Consider the following 26,603-nt stretch of genomic DNA (forward strand, 5'->3'; position numbering starts at 1 on the left):
CTCATCTGCCTCAATTGGATTTTGTGACCGAGTGGCTCATTTCTCCTCGTAACCATTCATGCAAAATAGAAGACTAAGACATGGTTTTGGCTAATACGGAATTTTAGACCAAATTATAAATGTTCCTGTAAATTAACATTTACGGTCAATCATTTACCCTGGAGTATAGATGATGATTATTGAGTTAACATTCATATCAAACTTAAGAAAATTCACAAATTGAGTTATTTAATGGGCTTGGTTCATAAAGGTGAATGAAATGTTCCACAAAGTCAACTTTTTGACAGGCATGCTAATGAATTGTCCTTTCCTAGCATTTACCTTGGTCAGTATCAAGAGTTTACCCTGATCATTTGTCCTGGAGTATGATGCCCTGGAGTGAGATGATGATTATTGAATGAAATGTTCCACAAAGTTAACTTTTTGACAGGCATGCTTATGAATTGCCCTTTCCTTGCATTTGCCTTGGTCAGTATCAAGAGTTTACAGATAATTTAAAACCTGCACCGTTTATGATGTCATCGAGTGAGCTTCGTTGTTTAGATCATCGTGGAGTGACACCTTATCTTCTTTATATGGCCCTGAAAATAATGAGACTAAAAAGTTGAGATTTGTTAACAGTTGCTTTTAATAAATACATCGGAAAAGATACTAAACTCACCAAAGAACAAATCCAGTTTTGAGAATACATCAATAAATGCATTGAAAACAATTTAGCGTTTTCAAACAATATTGTCGGTAGTCATTTACAGTTCGCCTAACCAAAAGATCGAACACATCATTGAATTCATCCATTTCGTTTTACCCCCTTACTTGATTGAAGGAGCTGCACTGTTACAACAATTTTCTCACAAAAAATGAGATTGAATATCAATGATACTTAGTGGAGATTTCAACATGAATTTTGTAGAACTCAGTCAAAACCTTTGATTGATTTCTTAGAAAATAAATTTGGACTAATGTTAAATACTTCTAGATCTGTATAGACTACTAATCATGGAACTATAATTTGCCGGTGTTTCAAAGATATTTGCACCCTTTACAATCTCAAGTATATGTATCATATTTTAGCTATCACAAACCCATTGTAAGTGAATTACCTATTGAACATGTATTGCAACCTCAGGTCGATGAAACTGTCGAAAAAAATAAATGCTTTAAAATGTTAAACATGTTTGGATTTTTTTCATTCTTAAAACCCATTAACCTCGTCCAAGCCAAGGATGTTTTCACATAAAATAAAACATGTTTCATGTGTACAGGATATACATGCTGCTTTTTTTATTTTTCATGACTGTTCCACAAACAGAAAATAACAATATATTGTGAACTCTCCCTGTAGATTAATGAGTAATTCAGTTACCTTAAGATTATTTTATGTATTTTATCATTATGGTATTTTATCACTCAGGATCTTGGACATACTTTCGTATGTTTCTTCTAAGCCAACAGCATGAAGTAGAGTAACTGATGGGAATGCATTTCCATTGAGCAACTAAACTACTTTTAAACTTATTACTTTTGAGGCATGAATAAATATATGCCATCCTTTAGGATTGTGTTCAATGCCCAGTTCATTCAGATGGCTAGTATCTTTAGGGAAACACATACCACCTTTCATAATGAAATATTTCGAAAACACTTTTGACTCTTTCAAAATACTGTAATTTTAGTTTTTTTTTTATGAAAACCCTAAACACGAGAGGTGTTAGAACCTAGAGTACTTAGTACCGTGCTTATATGGATTGGAGGTTGAGAAGACGAAAGAAGATATTTGTTGACATTGGACTTGAACTTCTGTAGACTGTAATTTTCAGGAAATACGTATGAAGGAAGGTTGTTCCAGAAAACAGCAGTTGAATGAATAAACGAGGAAGATGAAAATTTGGTTCTGTGAGTTTGAAGTTGGATAGTAAATGGATGTTGACTGGTGGCAGCACATGTTCGGACTGTTTTGAAAGAGAGAGCGGGAATAATAGAAGCCAATTCAGAAGAACAGTGCCCATGGAAGTATCTGTAGAAGAGGCATGCAGCAGAAACAGAACATCTATGAGACAGTGAGTGGAGAGACTCTGTTAGAGATGAGTCATTAATTAACCTAACTGCCCTCTTCTGAATGGAATCAAGAAGCCTGAGAGAGGTTTTGGGAGCACCACCCTAGATGTGGGAACAATATTCCATGGCAGGACGGATTTGCGATTTATACAGAGTGAGCAGCTGTTTGGAAGAAAAGTAACGCTGAGAGCGAAAGAGAAAACCAAGTTTTATAGATGCAGAAGAAGCAATATTTGTAATGTGCTTGTGCCAAGAGAGATCAGAAGTCAGGGTAATCCCCAAAAGAGATATATCATTTTGCCTAGAAATCGGAGTGTCACTAAAGATAATCATGGCAGCAGAAGAATCCTTTTTGCGAGATATAAGACAAGACTAAGTTTTAGAAGGGTTGAAATCAACTAAGTTGTCTTTGCCCCACTGGAGAATTACCTGAAGATCGGCATTTAAGGAATTGGTAGCAGATTTTCGAGAAGTTGAAGCTGATTGAGCAGGACAAGGTTTCTCAAAATGGAAAGTGGAGTGCAATGTGCTATCATCAGCAAAACTATGGATAGGATTTCCAGTCAATGGAAGAAGGTCATTAATATACAAGAGGAAAAGAGTGGGGGAAAGAACTGAACCTTGGGGGACACTGGCATTAGTGGAAAAGTATCACCCTCAGTGAGCGATCAGAGAGAAAACTGGATAACCAGTTACTAAAAACAGTTGCCAAACCATAAGATGGAAGCTTGTTTAGAAGACCTTTATGCCAAACACAATCGAAAGCCTTTGAGATGTCAAGAGCAACTACTTGTGTTTCACGGAACCTTTCCATTGAATTAGTCCATAAATGGGTAACATAAGCCAGAATATCACCAGTGGATCGACACTGACGGAATCCATACTGGCGATCGTTTATCAGATGAAAGGTTTCTAGGTAGTTTAAGAGTTCGCAGTTAATTGATTTCTCCATTACTTTAGAGAGAGAGAGTAGAAGTAATTGCAATGGGACGATAATTGAATGGGAGGGATTTGTCACCCTTTTTAGGAACTGGCTGGACATGAGCAAATTTCCAAGCAGAAGGAAAAACACCTTTGGAATAAGAAAGTGAAAAAAGGTGGCAAAGAATAGGAGTAAGTTCAGGAGCACAGGTTTTGAGAACAAGTGGAGAAATACCATCGGGACCTGGAGCTTTCTTAGCATCAAGATTCGTCGAAATCCTTCTGACATCCTTTTGACGGAAGACCACAGGAGGCATTGAATGGAGCGTGTTGGGAATGGTGGGAGGTGTTTTACCAAGATCATTAATACATGAGTTGGAAGAAAATGGGATGCTAGCAAGTCAGCTTTATCCTTCGCTGAATTGACAACAGAACCATCTGGTTTGGAAAGAGGTGGGAGCAGAGATGGGCAAAAGTTGCGGCCAATAGCTTTGGCAAGAGACCAGAATGCTCGGCTACCATTAGGGCAAGAAGCAAGTTTTCTACTCTTAGCCTGTTCAAACTCTAGTTTGAACTGATTAATAACTGCTTTACAATTGTTGCGAGCTTTGGTGTAGGCAGAAAATGAAACTGAAGAAATAGAAACAAGCCAATTATGATATGCAACTTTCTTCTCTTGAACAGCCTTAGCACATTTATTGGAAAACCAAGGTTTAGATAAAGGACAAGATTTTAAAGTGGAGTGTGGGATAAAGGATTCCATTTCTGCAAGAATAATTTCACTGACAAGATCTGAGCAAATGTTGACATCAGAAGTTTTGAAACAGTAATCCGACCAAGGAAAAGAAGAAAAGAAGTCTCGCAGGTCATCCCATTTTGCATTCTTGTAATGCCAAACAACACGAGGTTGGGAATAGCCATGAGATAAAGGTTCCATTGGAGAAGAGACAATTACCAAGTTGTGATCTGAAGTGCCTAAAGGACCGCTCACTTCGACCGTGTACTTAGAACGGTTGTTTGTGAGAAAAAGATCAAGCGTATTGGCTGTATGATTAGGATTGTCCTTTATTCTTGTAGGTAGATGAACAATCTGTGCAAGGTCATTAGTAATTGCAAAAGACTCAGCATCTCAACTAGCTGGGTCGGTGTGACTAGAAAATGGAAGCAAGCTGGAGGTGTGAACATTAAAATCACCAAGGAAAATTACCTCACTGTTAGGAACGTTGGACTGGAGAAAGTCAAGTTGCAAAGAGAGGAAGTCAAAGAGCTCCAAGTGATTAGTGGAGTTGTGAGAACTGGAGAGACAACAGATAAATTTGACACAATGAGGTAGAGAAATTTTAAGCCAGAGAAGATCAAAGAGAGGAGATTCCAAATTGCTAAGTCTCTGACAGGGAATATCAGAACGGACATATGCACAAGTACCACCTTTGAGGCGAAAGGAATCATACAGCGAACAATTTTGGCATCTGAGATGAGCAGTAGTTGAATCAACCGATAACTGAGATTCTGTCAGAAAAAGTACGAGGTTTGGCAGATTGCAAGTGGAAATGGACATCGTTGGGATTAGAGTTGAGACCACGTATATTTGTGAAATGAATTAGGAAGTGCTTGGGAGGTTTAGATCTTTTTGCAGATAAGCTTGCTCTATTAGTTTGACAATTCATGGTGTACTCAATAGTAAGAAAAAGTGGGTGGGATATACTGTATGAAGTAATGAAATTTTTGAATATGGCGTACACATGGTAAGAATATACCCAGATCCTTGACATAACGGGGCCTCAACAATGTTCCCTGCATACACACTACTCGGACTCCCTCCAGTCACTGTCTGGCAGAGTACAGGTAGCAAGATTATACACTAGCTGATCGGGAAGCCTCCTAGAGAGTTACCAATAGGTTTGGTCTGGTGTACTAACTAGCGGCCGGCCTGCGAACACTGTTTTAGAGCTGCACCCTCGAAATGTAAGGAATATTGGATCTCGCAACGATGTTCATCATAACCTCAAAAGTCATCAATCATACTGCATGATGGAAGAGGTGGGGAAGGGTTGACCGGAACTTAGCTCTAGAGACTAAACATGGGTTCCACCACTTCAAGCCTCCAATAAGCAAAGTGGTGGTATTACACCGGTTGATGAGAATCATCTACCACCTAGTACTGCCTGGTAACATAGAGCGGTGGATTTCCTCCATGTGATGTGGCTGCCACACCTCGACCCCTCCTTACGTTGGTTCACACCTGGGTGGTCACCCACCATGTACTTGTACATGGAGGTTATACCCAGGATTACTAACAGTCCCACCATCGTGAAGGTGCAAGCAGAGGATTGGCTGTCACGGATCGTCCGAACTTCGCCAAAATTGGGTACACTTGACTTGAGTGTCACCAGAATATCAGTTTCATCAGCATTTTAGACTCCTGGCTAGCAAGTACAGCTTGTCTGGCCTATCTGAGAGAATGTCTGTGACAACCTCAAGGACTCAGTTCCTGCTTCAAGTAATTTCCACTGTTGTAACGTAGAGCTAAGGAGTTCTGCTTGCTCTTTAGATAAGTTTAAATTGCAAACTAAGTGATTCGACTCTTTTTGCTTTTAAGCAAGAAGAGTTGAATGTTGAATGAAGAATTAACATGCCCCACTTAATTAAGTGTGGCATGTTATAATTTTATGGTTCGTAGTCCAAATCTGTTGAAGTGAATGGTCCAGCAAAGACTGCAGTACAAGGATCCTGACTGATATTGATCACTCCTTCCTTTATCCTATGATTTTGAGGGAACTGGTATTGGCAGGCCTGTTCCACATAATGGGCTTCATTATGTGGAAGATATTTTTTTTCTTGGAGAAATAGCAATTGTCACTGCTGTTGTGTGGTTCTAGCCATACCACAGGAACAGCAAATGACCTGCTTTTAATTTTCCCAGTTAGCCATCCTCAGATTTATGGTACGGGTAATAAAGCACGTATATGGAGCCCAAGTTTTGCACTGATGACTAATCTTATAGTCAAAGTATAAAGAATGCACACATTTTTTAATTCTCTAGGATTTTCTTCCACCGAGTGTGAATTGCCCAGATATGTAGAGAAATTGGCTGCAATATGCATGTGGTGTTAGACAGCAAAGAGATCAAATTGATAGATTGACAGTATTCTGCTTTTAGATGGGCAGAAAGGTTCCCTACTTTTGGCTAGGCAGAACACATAAGGGAACATAAATTGATAAAGGATGGTGTTAGGATAGATATATAAAATTTTGCTTTTTGCCAGTGAGTGAATGATTGTTGAAGTAAATTTACACCTGGTGTTGTGGAGGTGAGTAGTCTAATAAATTTAAGGAGGAATCAGACAAATTATTAGAGGGGATGGACAGATGAGAAGGGCAGTGTTTTTTTTTTTTTTTTTTTTTTTTGTGTATCATTTGCCAATTGCATAAAACCTAATTGCATAAAAAGCTTATCCACATTCTGAAAATACTTGAACATCACTGTCTTTTTTTTTTTTTTGCTATGTACCACTGGTAACTTATTCTTTTGAAACAGCAAGGGTTTAAAAATGTTAGCATTGTGTAATATATTATTTTGAGTATTTTTTTTTTTTTTTTTATCCAAAATACAGGTCTTTAAATTCCAAAGTTTAATCTGGAAGACTGTAAAAAAAATAAATAAATAAAAAAAATAATAAAAAGAAAAAAATACCCATTTCATCTATATTGTACATATCTTTGCTGTGTAAGTTTTTAGTAGGGAAGGGAAGGTAGAGGTTAACCAGTATTTTGCCATGTCATTAAATACTTCTCGTGATTCACCACATGCCTTTTGCATCAAAAGAGGGCCAAAAATCAGAGCATTCTCTGCTCTTGCCGTTTAAACAAATGAGCAGTGTTGCATCTAAATCTTCGCATGCTATTGTTCCAGTTCAGACTTGCTGTTCTCAAGCATGGAATTATTTTTTTATGATTTTTTATAATAGTCAACAAAGTTGAATTTGGAAAGCCATATTTGCTTGCAGATGTCTGTTTTTGATGCAGAACCTGTATCAGGTGCTTGTAGGAGCTGCTCATTAATTTTCAGCGATTGTGCATTCTGTTTTGCTTGTCATTTATAATATGCAACTGTAAACAACTGTATTACAGAATGAACTAATAGGTAAACAAGAGCTCTAGAACAGGCAGCATTTCCACCTAAAAAATTCAGGAACTGATTGTGTAGCATCAAGGAATCAAACAAGTAACTCCATGTATAGCATTATACAAAAGATGAAAGAGGTACTGGGATGGGGAAGAGCAAGAAAGAAAGTTGTGTAGGTATACTTGGGATTTTCTGTAGTGCTGGACTAATGGAAAATTGCAATGGGCAGGTATGGGTGTTCAAAATACAAAGAGAAGATGTGAAAACAGTCCACAATACCAGTTCATGTTAATTGAATATTATGCATATATTAATTTTTACTAGGATTGAATAATATTTTTGTGTTAAGTGGTATTTCATGTCAACTGTTTTGTGTTAAGCAAAAATATATTCTGCCTTGGAGAGACAGCACATGGCTCATAGGGTAGAATTTTTCTTAGCATCAGCTGTGCTTGTTAACAGGAGAGACTGTTTTTAAAGGGATGGGATGCAAGAATATTTCTTGACACTATCAAAGCAGTGTTAGATGACTGGGAAAACTGTTAACCTGGGGAGGGATATGCAGACATAGATTAATAGCAGCTACAGGCAGAGGTGAGAGTGATTCTTGCAATACTTCTATTGGGCCATATAGCAGCTTGAAAAGTGAGGTGTTGGAGGTTACAAGGTCTGTTGGGGGTCATCATGCATTAAGTAAATACTTGAGTTACGTTTACTAAAAGTAAAACCAGCTGCATATATACTTGCTTGTAAACTAATGCGAGGAGTATAGTAAACAAATTTGATGAATAGAAGTACTGGTTAAGTCAACAGATGCAGATATAGTATTGATTTCAGAAACATCACACCACCCAGACATAAGCGATGCAGAATTTGAATGTGGTGAGTACAATGTGTCCAAGAAGAACAGAAAGTGGGGGGAGGAGTAATTCTCTTTTTTAAGGAGCATTCACATAGAATTTAAGGCAGCACATTATAATTCAAAGTGTAAACCTAAATGGATGTTAGATGAATTGATGAGACAGAAAAGAAGATTACATTATGATGGTTATAAACAAGCAGAGGACATGGATTTCTAGAGCAAGTTCAAACTGATGTGAAAGCAGGTCACTAAGGGAGGAGGGGTTAGGCAAGCTAAGGCAGATTCTCACAAGGCTAAGAATGCAAAGAAAAGTAGCAAAGAATTCTTCGCTTATCTTAATACTAGAAGGAAAGATGATCTGAGTAATTATAGGCCTTCTAAGTTTGACTTTTGTTTCAGGTAAAATATTGGGAGTCAGTGTGATTAAAGATATATTGTAGACTCATCTTAACAGAAATGGAATTGTATGGAAACTGCAACATGGGTTAGTTAAGAGAGATCCTGTCTGACTAATCTGATTAACTACTATGACTGAGTAACAGAGGAACTGGATGCTAATAATAATTTTTACATCATATATTTAGATTTCAGTAAAGCTTTTGATACTGTTCCATATAAAAGACTGCTGTAAAGATTGGAGTAGGTGGTATTAGAGACAAGTTTACTGCTATGGATAAGGGGATGGTTGAGTAGCAGAAGGCGGTTATAAATTGCCATTGCTCTTCTTGGACTAATGTTATTAGTGGAGAAAAAATATAAATAATTAATAAAAGAAAAGGAAATAGACAACTTATGTGTTTCCCTCCTTCCGTAGGTATTTATCCAGTTGACCTTTGAATTTCCCCAAACTGTCAGCCTCTGCCACCCATGTAGGTAACTTATTCCAGTAATTTATAACTCACTAGCTAAAATAAAACTTTCTGCAATTCAGTCTAAACATTTTCCCCCATACCACCAATTTTAAACACACACACACCAACCGTTTATGACTGATTGAATAATGAAATAAAATAAAATAAAATGATAGAAAAGACTGTAAAATAATATTTACAAAAAAATAAACTATAACAAAAATAAAATAAGTTAAAATGCATTAAAATATAAATATAAAAGCGATAAAAAGACGATAAAAAACACTATTAGAGCTTTCGGAGGTGTCTGCCTCCTTCCTCAGTAATAGTGAGACTTAAGCGACACATCCTTAAATACCAGGTTCACAGCACACGTGGATGACCAGGCGCATACTCAGCATTCCTTTCACTTGTACCAGAACCAGAAGTGGTCTGGAGACGCGGAAAATTAAAACGTTTATCTCTGGCCAAAACCACCGCCTCAAAAAGGGGGTGAAGCCTAACTCCCCTGTCTCTGTTCATACTATCGTTACCAGAGGATCCAATCCACAGACTTTCCAGCCACTTGCGGTCCCAGAATCTATGCGCCCGGTCAAGGATGACAGCGTTGTCGGGGGAGATCTGGTGTTGTTTTTCCCAATAGTGCTCGGCAATGGCGGATTTATTGAGCTCTGCGGTCCATATCGCTCGTGAATGTTCCCCCAGACGGTCCTTGAGACGCCGTCCTATCTCCCCCACGTAACATTCCCCACAATCCGGGCATGTGATCTCATATACGACCCCACTACTAGAATCCCTAGTAATGGGGTCTTTGACCTGTGACACTACTGTGTGCAACCTCCGGCCCAGAAGCTGCATACAGCATGTCTGAAAGTCACGAAGCATCCTCGCAATGCGATCTGACAAGGCCGGATAGTAGGGAACATACACTGTGGTAAGCGGTACAGGTGGAACTACCCGATTGGGCTCTTCCTCTCTGTTGTATTCATCAATGACCCTCTGGGGGTAACCGCACCTCATAAGATCCATCGTGATTTGCCTAATTTCCTTCTCCCCCTCCTCAGGGGTACTGCAATGTGTTCTCACCCTACCCAAAAGTGCCCTGGCCACACTATTTTTATGTTGGACAGTCTGTGCCGTCCTATAATGTGTGTACTGGCCCCTACACATTGGTTTCCTATAAAACTTAGTTCTAAGTCTGGGGCCTTCCCTATATACCATTATGTCCAGAAATGGGAGGGTACTATCTATTTCTACCTCCGAGGTGAATTTTATAAAGGGAAGAAACCAGTGAGAAACGAGACTACATCTTCCTCTCTCCCCTTCTTTACGATAGTAAACGTGTCATCAACATATCGTTTCCACTTATGCATAGGGAACTCCAATCTCGCAAAAACCCTATTCTCAAATTCCTCCATAGCCAGATTTGCAACAAAGGCGCTGATTGGAGACCCCATGGCTGTGCCGTGAACCTGTTTATACATCACTCCTTTGAAAACCAAGGTTGTACTAGAAAGACATAATTCAACAGCACCACGAATATCTTCTATGTTTAGGTGGGATCTAGCACTTAAGGTATTATCCTTTTGTAAAGCCAACCTCACACATTCTACCCCATGTGCTATGGGGATACACGAAAATAATGATATAACATCTAATGACATCATCATCTCGTCCTCCCCTATTTCTTGACTCCTTACAAAGTTCACAAATTCCGCACTGTCTCCAATGACCAATGCGGACCGCCCCACAACCGGGGAAATCAGCTGCACCAGATATTTTGATAAAGCATACGTAGGGCTACCAATGAAGGAAACTATGGGCCGTAATGGAACATTCTCCTTGTGTGCCTTAGGTAACCCATAAAATCTGGGCAGTCGACACCCTGTTGCATGCATGGACCAATACTTGTCCTTAGGAATCTTTTCCATTCTTAGCCAGGAAAGTAGCATCTTATTTACACGCTGTTCTAAGCTAGCCAAGGGGTTTCTGTGGATAATCTTATAAGTACAACTATCACCTAATAAGTCTAACACTTTCTTGTGGTAATCTTCTTTGTTTAATACCACCGTTGATCTGCCTTTATCTGCTGGTAGCATTATAATATCTTCGTCCCGTTTAAGTTCTTCTAGTACTTTCTTCTGTTTTGGGGTAAGATTTGGAGCAATCGTTTTTGCTTGGCCCAGGATGGCGACAGCTTTAACATGAATTTGATTAGCAATATGTTCAGGTAATTTGCTAATTGCCCTCTCAATACCCATAGATGTTTCGGTAATTGGAGGTTTAGGGGGTAGCAATGCAAACTTAGGTCCAAGAGCCAATAGTCTCTCTTGTTCTTGTTGCAAATCTGGCTATGGAGGAATTTGAGAATAGGGTTTTTGTGAGATTGGAGTTCCCTATGCGTAGGTGGAAACGATATGTTGATGACACGTTTACTATTGTAAAGAAGGGGAGAGAGGAAGATGTGGTCTCGTTTCTCAATGGTTTCTCCCCCTTTATAAAATTCACATCGGAAGTAGAAATAGATGGTATACCCTCCCATTTCTGGACATAATGGTATATAGGGAAGGCCCCAGACTTAGAACTAAGTTTTATAGGAAACCAATGTGTAGGGGCCAGTACACACATTATAGGACGGCACAGACTGTCCAACATAAAAATAGTGTGGCCAGGGCACTTTTGGGTAGGGTGAGAACACATTGCAGTACCCCTGAGGAGGGGGTGAATACAACAGAGAGGAAGAGCCCAATCGGGTAGTTCCGCCTGTACCGCTTACTACAGTGTATGTTCCCTACTATCCGGCCTTGTCAGATCGCATTGCGAGGATGCTTCGCGACTTTCAGACATGCTGTGTGCAGCTTCCGGGCCGGAGGTTGCACACAGTAGTGTCACAGGTCAAAGACCCCATTACTAGGGATTCTAGTAGTGGGGTCGTATATGAGATCACATGCCCGGATTGTGGGGAATGTTACGTGGGGGAGAGACAGGACGGCGTCTCAAGGACCGTCTGGGGGAACATTCACGAGCGATACGGACCGCAGAGCTCAATAAATCCGCCATTGCCGAGCACTATTGGGAAAAACAACACCAGATCTCCCCCGTCAACGCTTTCATCCTTGACTGGGCGCATAGATTTTGGGACCGCAAGCGGCTGGAAAGTCTGTGGATTGGATCCTCTGGTAACAATAGTATGAACAGAGACAGGGGAGTTAGGCTTCACTCCCTTTTTGAGGCGGTGGTTTTGGCCAGAGATAAACGTTTTAATTTTCTCCAGACCACTTCCGGTTCTGGTACAAGTGAAAGGAATGCTGAGTATGCGCCTGGTCATCCACGTGTGCCGTGAACCTGGTATTTAAGGATGTGTCGCTTAAGTCTCACTATTACTGAGGAAGGAGGCAGACACCTCCGAAAGCTCTAATAGTGTTTTTTTATCGTCTTTTTATTGCTTTTATATTTATATTTTAATGCATTTTAACTTATTTACTTATTTTATTTTTGTTATAGTTTAGTTTTTTGTAAATATTATTTTACAGTCTTTTCTATCATTTTATTTTATTTCATTATTCAATCAGTCATAAACGGTTGGTGTGTGTGTTTAAAATTGGTGGTATGAATAATCCCAACCTCAGAGGCCTTATTGCAGATATTTTCCCCCATAACTTGAAATTATGGCCCGTAGTTCTAAAATCATTTATAATGGTGAAAATTTCGTCCTCATTCATTTTACTTATGCCTCTCAGAGCCTTAAACATCTCAGTCAAGTCTCCTTCTAAGGTACCTAGTTTTCAAGCTCTACAACACACATATTCAAAGTCTTTACTCATATGGATGTGATTTTGCCAATCTCACCAGGCAAGTTACCCTTCTTTGAACCCTTTCAAGAAACTGTCTTTCTTTAGGTGTGGTCTCCATACTTGAACACAGTATTCCAAGTGTGTTCTAATATAATGGGATTATGACGTTCCTTATTTCTACTAGCAGATGTTTGATAAATCATCTATAGGGCACCATGCACCTTCCTTGCAACCTGTATACAATGCTTGGAGAACTTCATGGCTGACCGTATCATAACACCCAAGTCCCTTTCCTCCACTACCGGCTTTAGTTCAACTCCACCAAGTGTATAAGTTATTTTGGGATTACTGTTCCCCGGGTGTAATCCCTTACACTTTGCTGGATGTCATAAAGCATAGCTGCCATTTTTCTGACCATTCCCAAAGTCTATCTAAGTCACTCTGAAGAAGCTCTGCTTGGTCGTGGTCATTAACCTCTCCACCAATCCTTACATCATCAAATTGAGACATCACACCCTCTACCCATTCATCAATGTCATTTACAAAAATCAAAAACAACAGTGGTCTTATTACTCATCCCTGGGGAACCCCTCTTCTTACATCAACCCAATCTGGGGAATAACCATTTATCACAACCCTCTGCCTCCTGCCCCGAAGCCATCCTGTTATCCATCTAAGTTCCTCTTATCCATCTAACTCTGTGATTCCCACCTGTTCCAGCTTATAAAGTAACTGCTCATGTGGGACTGAGTCAGAGGCTTTGCTGAAATCCAAATAAACAATGTTAAAATTATTCCCTAAATCCAGCTTTTGAGTGACCCTGTCAAAATAGCTAACCAGATTAGTTAAATATGGTTTTCCTTTACAAAACCATGCTGAGTATTCTTCAGAATTCAGATTCTGTTTAAATGAACCTGAATTCCACCCTTGATCATTGCCTCCATGATTTTCCCTACTAACAAAGTTAGACTGACCAGCTGGTAATTTCCCACTTCACTGTTAGAACCGCCCTTATGTATTGGAGATACGTTGGTACTTTCCAGTCCAATGGAATCACTCCCATAATTAATGGGAGTGATTAATTATGAGAGTGATGCTCTCATAATTAATCTCAATGGTTCAATGCACTCATTTTCTGTCTCCTTTAAGATTATAAGGTATATGTCATGAACCCCAGGAGCCTTACTTGCCTGTAGGCTCAATTTTTTTCATTAAATAATTGTGAAATTTCAATATCATTAATTGGATATTTTTCTTCTTCACTCCCATAATTTCCCTCTGACCTAAGGGGTTTTTATTCTGTAAATATTGATGCAAATAAATGTTGAGTTCATCTGCAACTTCGGCTGTGGTATCTAATACTATCCCAAGTCCATTACATAAGGGTCTGATCTGGTTTGTCCTTCTGTTCTTTGCATTTATATATGTGAAGAATTTCTTATCCTCACTCTTTGCTCTCTTTGCCAGCGATTTCTCATAATCTGCCTTACCAGCCTAACCTTTTCTTTGGCACTATTGCAGATCACTTTGTAGCTGTTATAGGCTTTAGTACTTTTTAATTGCTCTGTAACTTTTCCATGCCGTCTTTTTCTGCCCAAGTAATATGGCAATTTCATTATTTATCCAACTTAGAATCTTCCTTGTGGAGTCTTTTTTTTTTTAATGGTATATAAGCATTCAAGGCTTCTGTGATTAATGTTTTAAAGATATACCATAATTCAATTGTATTCACTCCCTGTGCGATATCTACCTAGTTAATAGAGGCCATGTAGCACCTTAAGGCATCGTAATTTCCTTTTCTGAAATTATAACCCATTTCTTTGCCTTTAAGTACTGCTACCTCTCTCTTCATCGTCCACCCTAGAATTCCATGATCACTTTCTTCTACTGGTTCCTGTACTGTCAGCCCTATTATGTCATCTGGTTCATGGGTGATGATGAGGTCTAGAATATTCTTTTCCCTAGTACTTTCCCTGACATGTTTATACAAATAGCAATCATTTATTTGATTTAAAATTTTCATCTCATGTTGAGTTTCCTTCCCATTTGCTCCAATCAATTAGAGGCAAATTAAAATCACCCATAATAAGACATTGATGCTTACTTGCTCATTCCATTTGCATGTAGAGGCTCTCATCATAATCTTCACAATCACATGACCTGTAGATTACTCCCACTGTCATTATACCGTTGCTTCCAACTATCTCACACTGTGCAGATTCTCTACTAGCATGCGAAATGTCTGAATCTGGGAAAGCTTTTGTTGTCCTCAGGCTGCTTTTGATAAGAAGGCATGACCCCCACCACCCCTTCTATCTCCCCTATCCTTCCTAAATACATTATGCATACCATACTGAAACTCATCATCCCCCCTATCTCTAGGTGGTACTACATTTCAGTAAGCCCTCTTATGTCAGCATTACTTGTCCTAACCAGCAGTTCGAATTCACTTATTTTATTGATGACACTTCTGACATTAATGTATAAACATTTAAGACTTGGTGTTCTTGTATAGTTAACTACTCTGACATACCACTTAAATTTATTTAAGCTCGCTTCCCTGGCATAAGCTACCTGCTCATTTGAAACGTTTCTGCCTTCAGAACATCTGGCTAATATGTTCTGTTGTGGTAACAAACAAGAACTCTTGAGGTATGTGCAAGCATTACTTTGACCAATATTATAAGATAAATGTGTATCTGTATTACCCTTGGCCCCCTCTCCCTGAACTTTAACCATAATAATACTGGCAAAAACTGTTTCACCATTTTTGTTTAAATGTATCCCGTTTCTACAAAACAGATTCCTTCTACCTACAAGTGCGGGCCAAGCTGCTAGAAATTTCCCCCCAAAAGCCTTGCAGAGTCCTTCACGTCTTGAGTTAATCCACAAGGCTTTCAGCATATAATCCCTCCTATCATGCCTGGGCAGAATTGCAGACACGTAGACATTGTGACCTAACTCGCAGCATATCTTCAGCATGGTCCTATATTTGTCTAACAAATTGTCAGATCATGTATGCTTAATATCATTAGTCCCCACGTGAATAATAATATTCTCTTTACTCCCCTTAAAATCTGACAGTCTGTTGGTGGCATCATTAATAGTTGCTCCCGGCAGATATACCCTGGTTCTAGTCCACCTATCCTTATTACAAAAAATATTTGCTAGGCCTCTTAGCCCATCTGTGTATTAAATTAGGCAGATGGGCTGAGAAGTGACGGTTTAGGTTTAACATTGCTAAATGCAAGATACTGTATATGGACAGTATCTTGCATTTAGCAATCTCAGTATAAATAGCATACCATTCAGGTGGTACCACACTCAACGTGGTTGTGAATGAAAGTGACCTAGAGATAATTGTACAGTCCGTGAAGTTCTCTGAACACACTCAAGGTGGTGGTGAATGAAAGTGACCTAAGCATAATTGTGAAGTTCTCTGAATAGGGTAGACAGGCTGCTAGAACAGTTTATGGGGTTCTGTCAGTGATATATAGGAACTTTGAAATCAGGGACAAGGAGGTGATTATTCCATTATGTAAGGTAATGATTAGGCTCCATCTTGAGTACTACATACAAGTCTGGAAGCCTTATTTTAAGAAAGATGTGGATCTCTTGGAATGGGTGTAGAGAAGAGCAACCCGAGTAGTCAAGAATACAAAGGGATGTTTTTATCACAAAAGACTTGGTTCTGCAAATTTCAGTGCCTGGAAACTAGGCACTTGTGAGGAGACCTGATTGAAGTATTTAAGGCTTTAAATGGATTGAGTAAACTCGATGATGATGGCATTCTAACTCTTTCTCAGACAATGCACACTAAGGGATCTAAACTTAAATTGAAAAATGATGATTGCAGGATAGATGTACAAAATTTGCTTTCAGCCGCAGAGTAATTGATTGTTGGAACAAACTGCCATCTGGTGTCGTGGAAGTGGATAGTTTGAATAAATTTAAAGGAGAATTAGGCATATTGTTAAAGGGGATGGACAAATGAAGCGGGTAAGTTTTTTTTTTTTTTTTTTTCCTGGCAGATGCTGTATAAGCTTTAGCTTGCTTCCGTGCATCATTTGCCAGCAGTACTACAACTGCTAATAATAATTACATATTCTTTGAGTGATGTTGGTTCAGACTTTCATGACTACTGAATATGTTGCTGTTTCTTGTATACTCTGTCTTGAAAACTTCTCTGCCCATATGGTTACCCTGGAGTATAAATGGACATTTTTTTTTTTTTTTTAATTTATTTAGATAACTGAGATAAACTGGAGTGTGTGAATCACCTTCATGTATTTGCAAGGCTTGGTGTCACTGCATTTATTGAACATGCCTAGCACCAAATTTCCCTGTAATTAATATAGGCTAGTTTGTTTGAATTGAAAGTAAATCAGCGTTCTTATGAAAACAGTCTGCAAATTGTGTTGATTGCTTCTCAGGCAGGGAGAATGATTATTAACATATGGAATACTGGCGAGGAACTCATCACATCACCTCTCAGTTATTGGACCGACCATTACTATAAAAATAGACATTTCACTGATTCCCACTGTTCAGTATGTTCCTACATGCAGGGCTGTGTAAATGAGGGGTGCATTGGATGTACCGCACGAGGGCCCCCAATTTAGGGGGCCCCCAATTGATGCAGCCACCAGTCTCAACATAAATAAAGAAGGCCCCTTATTCCCTTTTTCATTCTGGCCCCGGCGTCTCCGTAGCCAGGTGGGAAGGAGCAGCAGTGCGTACCACACGCTTCTTGATTAGACCGGGGTTCGAGCCCGTCACCACCAAATATGGAGGATGCGGAAAGGTCAAGGAATGACCACCGCATATTCCGGAGCAATATGGCCTTAGTTGCTAATGCTCCTAAAAACCAAACAACAACAACATCATTCTGGCCCCCAAATACCTTTGCATGGCACTGCTTACATGTGTGTTAACTCTTATTGTGGTCTGTCATCTGTGGCTTTGAATTTATAATCTAGCTGTTGGGTAATGTACATTTGTTGTTCATAATTATTTTAAAAAAAACATACATACTTGAGGTAACTTATATATATGCAAGCGTTCATTTTTAGATTTCATCACATCACATCACATCACATTACTTGTAATATCTCCTCATTGGTTGTTTCCTCCCATAATTTATGTAGTTTTAATTATCCACATCCCATTAGGGATCCTACTTATAAAACCAAAATTATATGACTAATAATATAAAAGTGATTCAGTTATTTGCGTTACGTATACCCAACTTTCTGGATTTATGATGGATTTATTTCGAACCCTTCTTCTCACCATCGTAACATAGTTTTTCTCTATTGTTTTTGCATAAAAATAGTAGAATTTTGATATTAAATTCAGAATATTTTAAAAATTTTGTGAATTTCTGCTTATTTTTATTAATAAATTGGCTGTCAGATGTAACCTATGTGTCATGAAGTATGGGGAAGCTGAACTGTGAGAGACACTTAGTGTTGTTCTCTGTTATGTTGACGTGTTTCATCATACTTTTTTGTGTTTGTTGGCGTGCATGCAATTCTGCAGCAAGATGCCAAAGAAATACTATGTAAAATTTCAGAAGACATATGCAAGATTTTGTAAAATTTGGAAAAGGTAATACATCTGCTTTACTGTATATATATAAATGCAATTTTTCAATTTCAAGCGGTGGGGAATGCGATGCAATTAGACATATATGTAAAAAATAAACATAAGGAAAAGCAGTGCATAGAAAGAAATGCAAAGAAAAGATCTAGCATTTCACAGTGAAGTTTCACTGTTGTACATGCTGAATGTTATTTGTATTGTTTTTCATAGAGCATAATCTACTTGAGTTGTGCTAATCCTACAGGCATGTTTTCAGAAATAGATTTCCCAATAGTGAAATAGCAAAAAAAAAAAAAAAAAATGTTGTGGTAAAAGTAGCAGGCATTGTTAGCAAAACTGCACAGAGAGGAACAGAAGAGGTAGTGATGGCTGTGAAAAATGTTGCTCTTTTTTGATTGCTCTTTTTGATTGCTTGGAATCAAGGTGATTCCAAGTTATATTCCATTGTGGTGAACTTTCTTAATAAATAAAAAAAAAAGCCAAATTGAAAGCCTTCCACTACTGACAGTGTCAGCAGTGGAGGGCATCTCTAATGGATATGTTGGGCACCTTGTTCTAAACAACCTGCAAGTATGTAAGTTGTTCAGAAATGTCCTTGTTATGGTAGGTCTAAAAACTGTAGTAGCAAGAATATTAAAAGAGAAGATTGAGCAGTTGCTGGTAATAGGCTGTCCTTGTCTGCCAATTAATTTGTGTAATTAAAAGGGTGCTGTATGCCTTTAAATATAATAGGACAATATAAATTTTCTAATGAAATTTATATGTAATATATAGTTTATTTCTGTGGGAGGGGATGAAATTTGGTGGACATTTACTGCTGTATAGAGAGAAGTGCTAAAAGGAAAGATAGATTTAAACAGTTTCAGTTAATGAATGTCAATGAAGTGAAAAAGATTTTGAAGCATTTATATGTATGTGGCATCTTTGAATAAATGTTTAACTGGATGGTAGAATAATGGCAACCTCTGACAAGGCTGTTTAAAGAAGAGGTTAGAAGTGTTGAGAAGTAGTTATCAAATTGAAAAGTACAACAATTGATCACTATTGAGTGGTTCTTATTCATATCCAAATCCAGTTCGTAAGTTTTAAAAAGACCAACTAATGAAATCTTCAAGAAAAAGAACTTCTGAATTGTAAACTTTGGTGAAGCAACTCTGAACATACCAGGCAAACTGATAAATCTAGGCAGGTTATTCCCACTCATGGAGAAAATCTGTTCATGTTTCTCTTTTCTGGTTTGAATACAGCAGTTTACTAGTTTCTTTTAAGTGTTATGCCAACATTTTAAAATCTAAATATAGCTCTTCAGTGCAACAAACCTGACATACATTTATTATGGTCATTACTCCTAGATATGTTAAAGAATGTGATGTGTAAATTATTTTTCCACCAACAATTTTTAAATCTTCCACTTCCATTTTGGAAGTAATGACAAAACACAGAATCAGAAGATAATTCAGACTTAGTCGTGGCACTTAAATTGTCAAGGTTGTGGAGAGTCTAAAACAAAAGCAAATGATTTTTTTTCTTTTGTTCATTTAGGAAGTATAAGAAGTCCATGTTTATTGTTTCGTTAATTCATCAGCACTTGTCTATGATAGCACACCATGCTCCAGCTGGCGCATTATAGCCTTAGTTGCTAATGCGCCCATAAAAATCCAATCCAAACCAAACCAAATCAACCATGCTCCAGGACAGCTCATAGTTTGCTTTATACATTTATTGAGAATTTTTCAAACTTTCTTATAAATTTCACTGCAACCTTAATGTTATGTTAATTATTATATATAATATAGTATTTTTATATAAAAGAGACAGGCTTTTGTGATAATTGATTTAGGTAACAACAATTCTTAGTTTTTTAAAATAAATTATAAATTCTGTTATTCTCAAGTCAGTCTAACTCCATTGCCTACAATGATTCAGCACTTGTGGCCGGAGCCACATTTCCCCATACCCTAGTTACTCCTCTGCTTTCAGTTATTTAAATATTTTAAAGAAAAATTTAAAAAAGCTACAAAATATCTTCAGATGTTTTTATACACTTTTTATTATTATTATTAATGAAATTTAAATATAAAATGAAGTTACAAATAAATTTCTGAATAAGTTTATATGTACTTGCGAAACTATACACTGCTTAAGTTGCAGGCCATTTATGACATCTGAATGGTCTGCAACAACTGATAATTTTACGTTAGAAAAGAAAAAGGCTAAAAACACTACTCAGTTTGAGCAATATGTGAACATTATTTGCAGGTGGATATAGCCCTAGTGTCGTTAAACCGAATAACAACAACAACAGGTGGATATTGCACGAGATTTATCCATGCTGCCCATTTTGGTGAGATCTGATTGAAAAAAAAAAGAAATGGTATTTAGAAATGCTGTATAAAATGTTACTTCTGTGAGTGCCAACAAAGTAACAACAATAAGGAGCAATGTTATAGAAAGAAAGAATCGAATACTTTTAGCCATCTGGATTTAGGATATGAATCAATGGCATATGCCCATTAGTATGAGGATAATTAGCATTAGCATTAGTAGAGGCATATGATGCAAGAAAGCAAGCTTATTCAGCATCAGCAAAAAAAAAAAAAAAAAAAAACCCCACTCCCATTTCACCCCTCTGTTCATTCGAAATACCTGTCCAGTTGAGCTTTAAATTTGTTTAGGCTATCAACTTCAACAACAAGTGATGGAAGTCGGTTCCACCAACCAACCACCCGCTGGCCAAAGGCAAATTTCCGCACATCTATCCGACATCCGTCCTTCCTCAATTTGAATTTATGCCCTCTGAGGTGATTATTCTGAGCAAGATGAAGAATCCCATTGGCATTGAGCATGCTCAAACCATTCAAAGCCTTATACACCTCTATCAGATCACCTCGCCGGTGCCTAGTCTCCAGACTCTGTAATTTGCAAAACTTAAGCCTTTCTTCGTAAGACCAACCCTTTGTTCCATTCACTAATCTTGTTGCCCTTCCCTGTACCCGTTCCAGCAGTTCTACATCCTTCTTGAAATGAGGCCTCCAGACCTGTATACAGTACTCAAGATGTGGCCTAACCATTGCCTTATACAAGGGAATAATCACCTCCTTATCCCTGCTAGAAAAATTCCTGTATATCATTGACAAGACACCATGAGCTACTCTTGCAGCTCGTCTGCACTGCTCAGAGAACTTCATATCTGCCTGCACAATTACCCCCAGGTCCTTTTCATTCTCCACCACTGTCAGTGTAGTACCGCAGAGTTGATACGTTGCTCTGGGGTTACTGTTTCCCATATGTAGTACTTTACATTTGTCAATGTTAAACTTCATTTGCCACCTCTCAGCCCATCTGTTCAACCTTTCCAGATCCTGTTGCAGCAGCATAGCGTCAGTAGTGTCCTTAACGACCCTGCCAACCTTTGTATCATCTGCAAACTTGGACATTAAACTTGATATCCCATCATCAATATCATTCATAAACACCGAAAACAACAACGGACCCAACACTGAACCTTGAGGAACTCCAACGATGAACAAGGCAGAGTTTAGATATGTGTGTAAAGCAGGAATTTGGCAAAAGTGTGAACAAAGGTTTTAATGCTAGTCATGGATTGTTTTAAATACTATTTCCTGTTACAAAGAACTTTAAAAAGAGAAAGAAAAGCAAATAAAATGAAAAATCGTTCTCTCATTTAAGAAAAAATTAGGCTACAGTATCCTTGCAGGAATAAATTCACAACGTTTTGGTTTATTTATAGTTTACATTACGTGAGGTTTATATTAAGGAGAAAAACAGTTGGTAACTTGATAACACAAATTACTATTAAAATTTCTAAGGAAGCGGTCTTTTTCTGTATCTGCCATATAAAATTTAAAAAAAAATTAATAATAATAAAAAAGAAATCACAATCCCGTATACTTTTCCCATTGCTAAAAAGTGGCTATCCAATTGCATTTTTAACTTTACCAAACCCTCTCTACCTTAACTACCATGATAGGTAGTTTATTCTAATGATCTATAACTAAAAACTATAGTGCTACTTGAAAGTAAACTTCATGAGATCTGCCCTTCCATTACTGCTTAAGATTTTATATTTATGGCTCCTAATCTCATTTTTCTGATCCCCTTCAGGGGCTTATATACCTCCCCCAAGATGCCTGGTTGCTAAGATTTTCAGTCTGCACTTTGAGCCATTCTCCATGTAGATATCTATTAGCTCACCAATCTGGTTGCTCCTTTTTGAACCCTCTTTAGAAGCTCTATGCCTTTCTTCAGGTGTGGCCTTAACCCCTGAACACAATATTCTAATATTCCAAATGTGGTCTCACCATCATCTTATACAGATGGGCAATGACCCCCTCCTCTTCCTTCCCTCCTTGCAAATGCTCAATAAATCATAGATAGGGCAGCATATGCCTTCTAGCCACTTGTTTAAAATGCATACTAAATATAATATCTGATTATATGATAACTCATAATTGTTTTTTGTCCTGAACCGCTTTTAGCTCCTGTATTCCTAGCTTATATGCAATATTTAGATTTCTGTTTCTCAAGTACAAAACCTTACATTTAGAAGCATTAAACATGAGTTGCATTTTTCAGACCATATCCACAACCAGTCTAAGTAATTTTAAAGCAAAGTAGCCTGGTTCTGGAGGGAAAGATCTACATGGAGCCACCAAGCATTTTTCTATTTAATAATGTTTTTATACATTATTAAAAGTGATATAAATATATTTTTATACTTTATTGAAAGTGATAAATGGGATCTTAAAGAACATCTGTGCTTTTGCCAGGGGCAGTAAAGTTTGCAGACTGATGCAATAAAAAACAACACAAAGTGGAGCTCAAAAATGGTTTTATTTTTATTCAAAGTAATCATCACTTGATTGAATGCACTTATTACACCTTTTTAAAAGTTTTTAAAAAGAGTCAGTGAAGGCATCTAAAGAGATGTTCAGTTTGGCAGTTATGTTTTTCTGTGTCTTCCACATACTGAAATCTCTTTCCTTTGAGGGCAGTTTTTACCTTCTTGGGAAAGAGGAAGAAGTCTGCTGGTACTAGGTTGGGAGAGCCGGGTGGATGGTCGATCTGCACAGTACCATTTGTTTTGTAGAAATATTTTTGCTTCAAAAACTTGAGTAGTCTTTGAAGCAAATATACATAGAACACATCATTTGACTCTTTCACCCTTAAGGTACAAATTCCTTGCGAATCACACCCTGTTTGTTGCAAATTATGATCAGCATCGTCTTGATCCTGGACATCTGTAAACAAAACTTTTTGAGCCTTAGTGATGATTTTGAAGGACACTGCATGCTGTGATGCTTCATTTCTGGATCATACCGAAACACCTAACACTCATCTCCAGTGGCAATACAATTGAGGAAATTAGGATTGTCTTGACAAGTCTGGGTGAAATCTTCACATGATGACACCCTTTGTTGCTTTTACTCATCCGTGCGCTTCTTTGGTTGTCATGCACTTCTTTGGTCGTCATGAACATTCTAAAGACCACCTTTGAACAGTTATACCATTTAAACACATTGCTAATAATATGACTTAATGTTTCATACATTTCTGTTGCAAATTTTTCCAGTTTAAAGCAAAATTTGATATTTGTTTGTTGCAAAATCGTGAAATGGAACATTAGTGCTACTAACGAAACTGTTTGTTATGAGCAACCTGTCAGCCTACGGGACGATCTCTATACATACTACCATCTATTGGAGGAAGTGTGAACTACAACATACAACTTCTAGTTATTTTTTTCAAACTCATCAAACATTATCACAACAATTCTAGTCCAGGAACTTTATTTCCACACCATGTGTTCTTGAAGATCATTTTTAATATCACTTTTAATAAAGTATAGAAATATTATTAAATAGAAAAATTCACCACTCAACCCTTTACTCACTGTGTGTACATCTTTCTCTGTTCCACATAATTCGTGAATAAATAAAATAAATTTGCTTTTTAAGAACATAATTTTTTTTTTGCCTTTTGTGCAATACATGTTATATTCAAGTGTATAAGGATGTTGATTGGTCTGTTCTTTTTGTTTTTTTTTTTTTGTGTTTCTAGGAATGAAACTATGGCAGACAACAAGGGCTTCCTGTATTTTATTGATGTATATAACTATATGGTGCACAGATGCTCATTATAAAAATATTCTTATAAATCCGAAGTTCCACAAATTTCATCATTTGCCAGTGCATCATTTTCAAATTAGAAATTTTTTGTGGATAATTTTCCAGTTATCATTGAAGATGAAGAAATGGCTGTTTTTCAGTACAGTTCTGGCAGCTTCAGTATGAGAAGCTACCAGATGCTAATATGAAGAAAGAATTGATGTACATTGGTCCTTTATTGGAAAACTGACAAGTGTACATAGAAGCTTTAAATGCAAAAAATTATCCCAAGTTGCTTAGCATTTTAACAGTTTCTTATAGCATTGCCGAGTATGAGATGATATTCAACCAGGGGATAAAAAAAAAACACACTTCAGATTTTCTCTTTTTGGTGAAGCCTTGGAAATGCTTGTTGACAGCCAAGTCTAGATAGCAAGGGGTGATTGTTATAAACAAAACTTTAATGCAACATTTCTGAAAAAGATAAGTCTGCAGCAGTCACTTTTTAAAGCAGTCATAATCACTTGATATCTAGCAGGCATTCCAAACAGAAATCTATAGACAGAAAAATTATTAGGTAAGCTAAAGTTTGGAAGCACACTGTACTGGTAAATATTTCTATGGATGTAAATTGCATTTGTCAGTGAAATTGAATTTCAAGTCCCCAAGTACGGATTTTTTTAAAAAAAATCTGGTTTCCTCCTACTTGCAGTTAGTTGATCTTCAACTTTTCAAAAGTTGGCAGGTATGTGATTGACCATATCTGTGAAGCACTAGATTATGATATTGTCTTATTTTGATGCTGCCTGCTATTGGAGGTTGGTGATCACCACGCTGTACTTTTCTCTGTTTTGGGCGAGATGAAAACGATCCTTAGCTGATCTGCCAGTCCAATTGCAGACCTAGCCACATTTGCCAGTTTCCCAACTTCATATAAGGTTCTAACATTCCATGTTCCTATTTTACCTAATGAAAGTTTTTGCCACCCAGGGATTCTTAGCACTCCTGTCCCATTTAAAGGACGCCGTAGACTCGGGGCCATCTCTCTCGTTGTACTACCCATGGTGATTATTCTTGGGAAGCATAGGGCAGTAGTTTCCCCTTGCTTTCTGCACCCCAGTACTTTAGCTGTATCTATTGGTTCGACTACACCTGAAGTAATCTGAAAACGAGCTGGAATGAAGTTCAGAATATATATACATAAGTATTATTCAATTACTTTTGCACTATTTAATTTTTTTTAATTTTCAGTGAGGTGTTGCTATTATCCCTCTTCCTCTCTCAATCTCTAGCTAATAGTGTCCAATATATTAATGAGTTTTGAATTTTCTTAAAACATATTTTCATGGTGGTTTTGTATAGGCTTAGTCCCAATGAATAAATTTTAAATTATAGCCAGATAAAATGTTAAAATATTTACGCTATGCTGTAACATAGGCAAACAATCAGCTGAATGTTAGAACTAAGAATGTTCCAACTGTCAAATAAACATGTCTGTAAGTAGTTGAATACTACCTGATATGGTGCAAAAACACTTAACTCTAACTACAGTGCAACTCGTTAACAAGATGATCACTAAGAAAATCAAATAACTCTTCTTAATATCACATTTTCAACATAAAATCCAGGAGCATATTGTAATCACGTTAAGCATACACAGTAACCAGATTACGACTCCAGAACTGTTTTGAAAGGGGAACAAGTTATGTTGTATAAAACTGTTGGATTAACTTAAAAGATTGCTCTAAAGATAATTTTATTCTTCATGTAATTAAGATTGCCTGTGATGAAAACAAGTTGTTGAGGATAGTATATAATATGGAATAGGAAGTATTAGTATTAAATTTTTCTAAGCAATACAAAAAAACTAAGCTTATGTAACGTTTACCATCAATACCCCATTTGATAAGTTAACTTGGATTACTGTGATTCAGTTACAGAACTAGCATTAAGTAATTAAATAAATACTCTGTTGTACAATGAGATAAATCGAACAGTGCCATTTTACAAGCCTCTTTTTTGTCAGGGAAACGGGAAAACAATTGTTCATAAAGGATAGGTGGAACAGGACCAGGGTATGTCTTTCTGGGGAAAAAGTTGATGAAGATCTGCAGACTTACTTAACAAGGCAATGCTTAAAAAAAAAAAAAAAAAAAAGAGTCAAGAGTTAAACTTAAATTTATAAGTATCTGCAATTCTGCCCAGACAAGATAGGAGGGAATATATGATGAGACATTTGTCAATCATTTCGGCCCTTGGAGA

At 37.5% G+C, this 26,603-nt stretch overlaps 1 protein-coding gene across 3 annotated transcripts in view; it reads left to right on the forward strand.

Annotated features, from left to right (window-relative positions):
- LOC150082631 (serine/threonine-protein phosphatase 4 regulatory subunit 1-like) overlaps positions 1–26,603 on the forward strand; it is a 677,709-nt gene that overhangs the window by 12,510 nt on the left and 638,596 nt on the right. The window lies entirely within an intron of this gene.

Source organism: Mastigoproctus giganteus, chromosome 7 (assembly GCF_048544385.1).
Source record: "Mastigoproctus giganteus isolate SK-2022 chromosome 7, ASM4854438v1, whole genome shotgun sequence".
NCBI lineage: Eukaryota > Metazoa > Arthropoda > Arachnida > Uropygi > Thelyphonidae > Mastigoproctus > Mastigoproctus giganteus.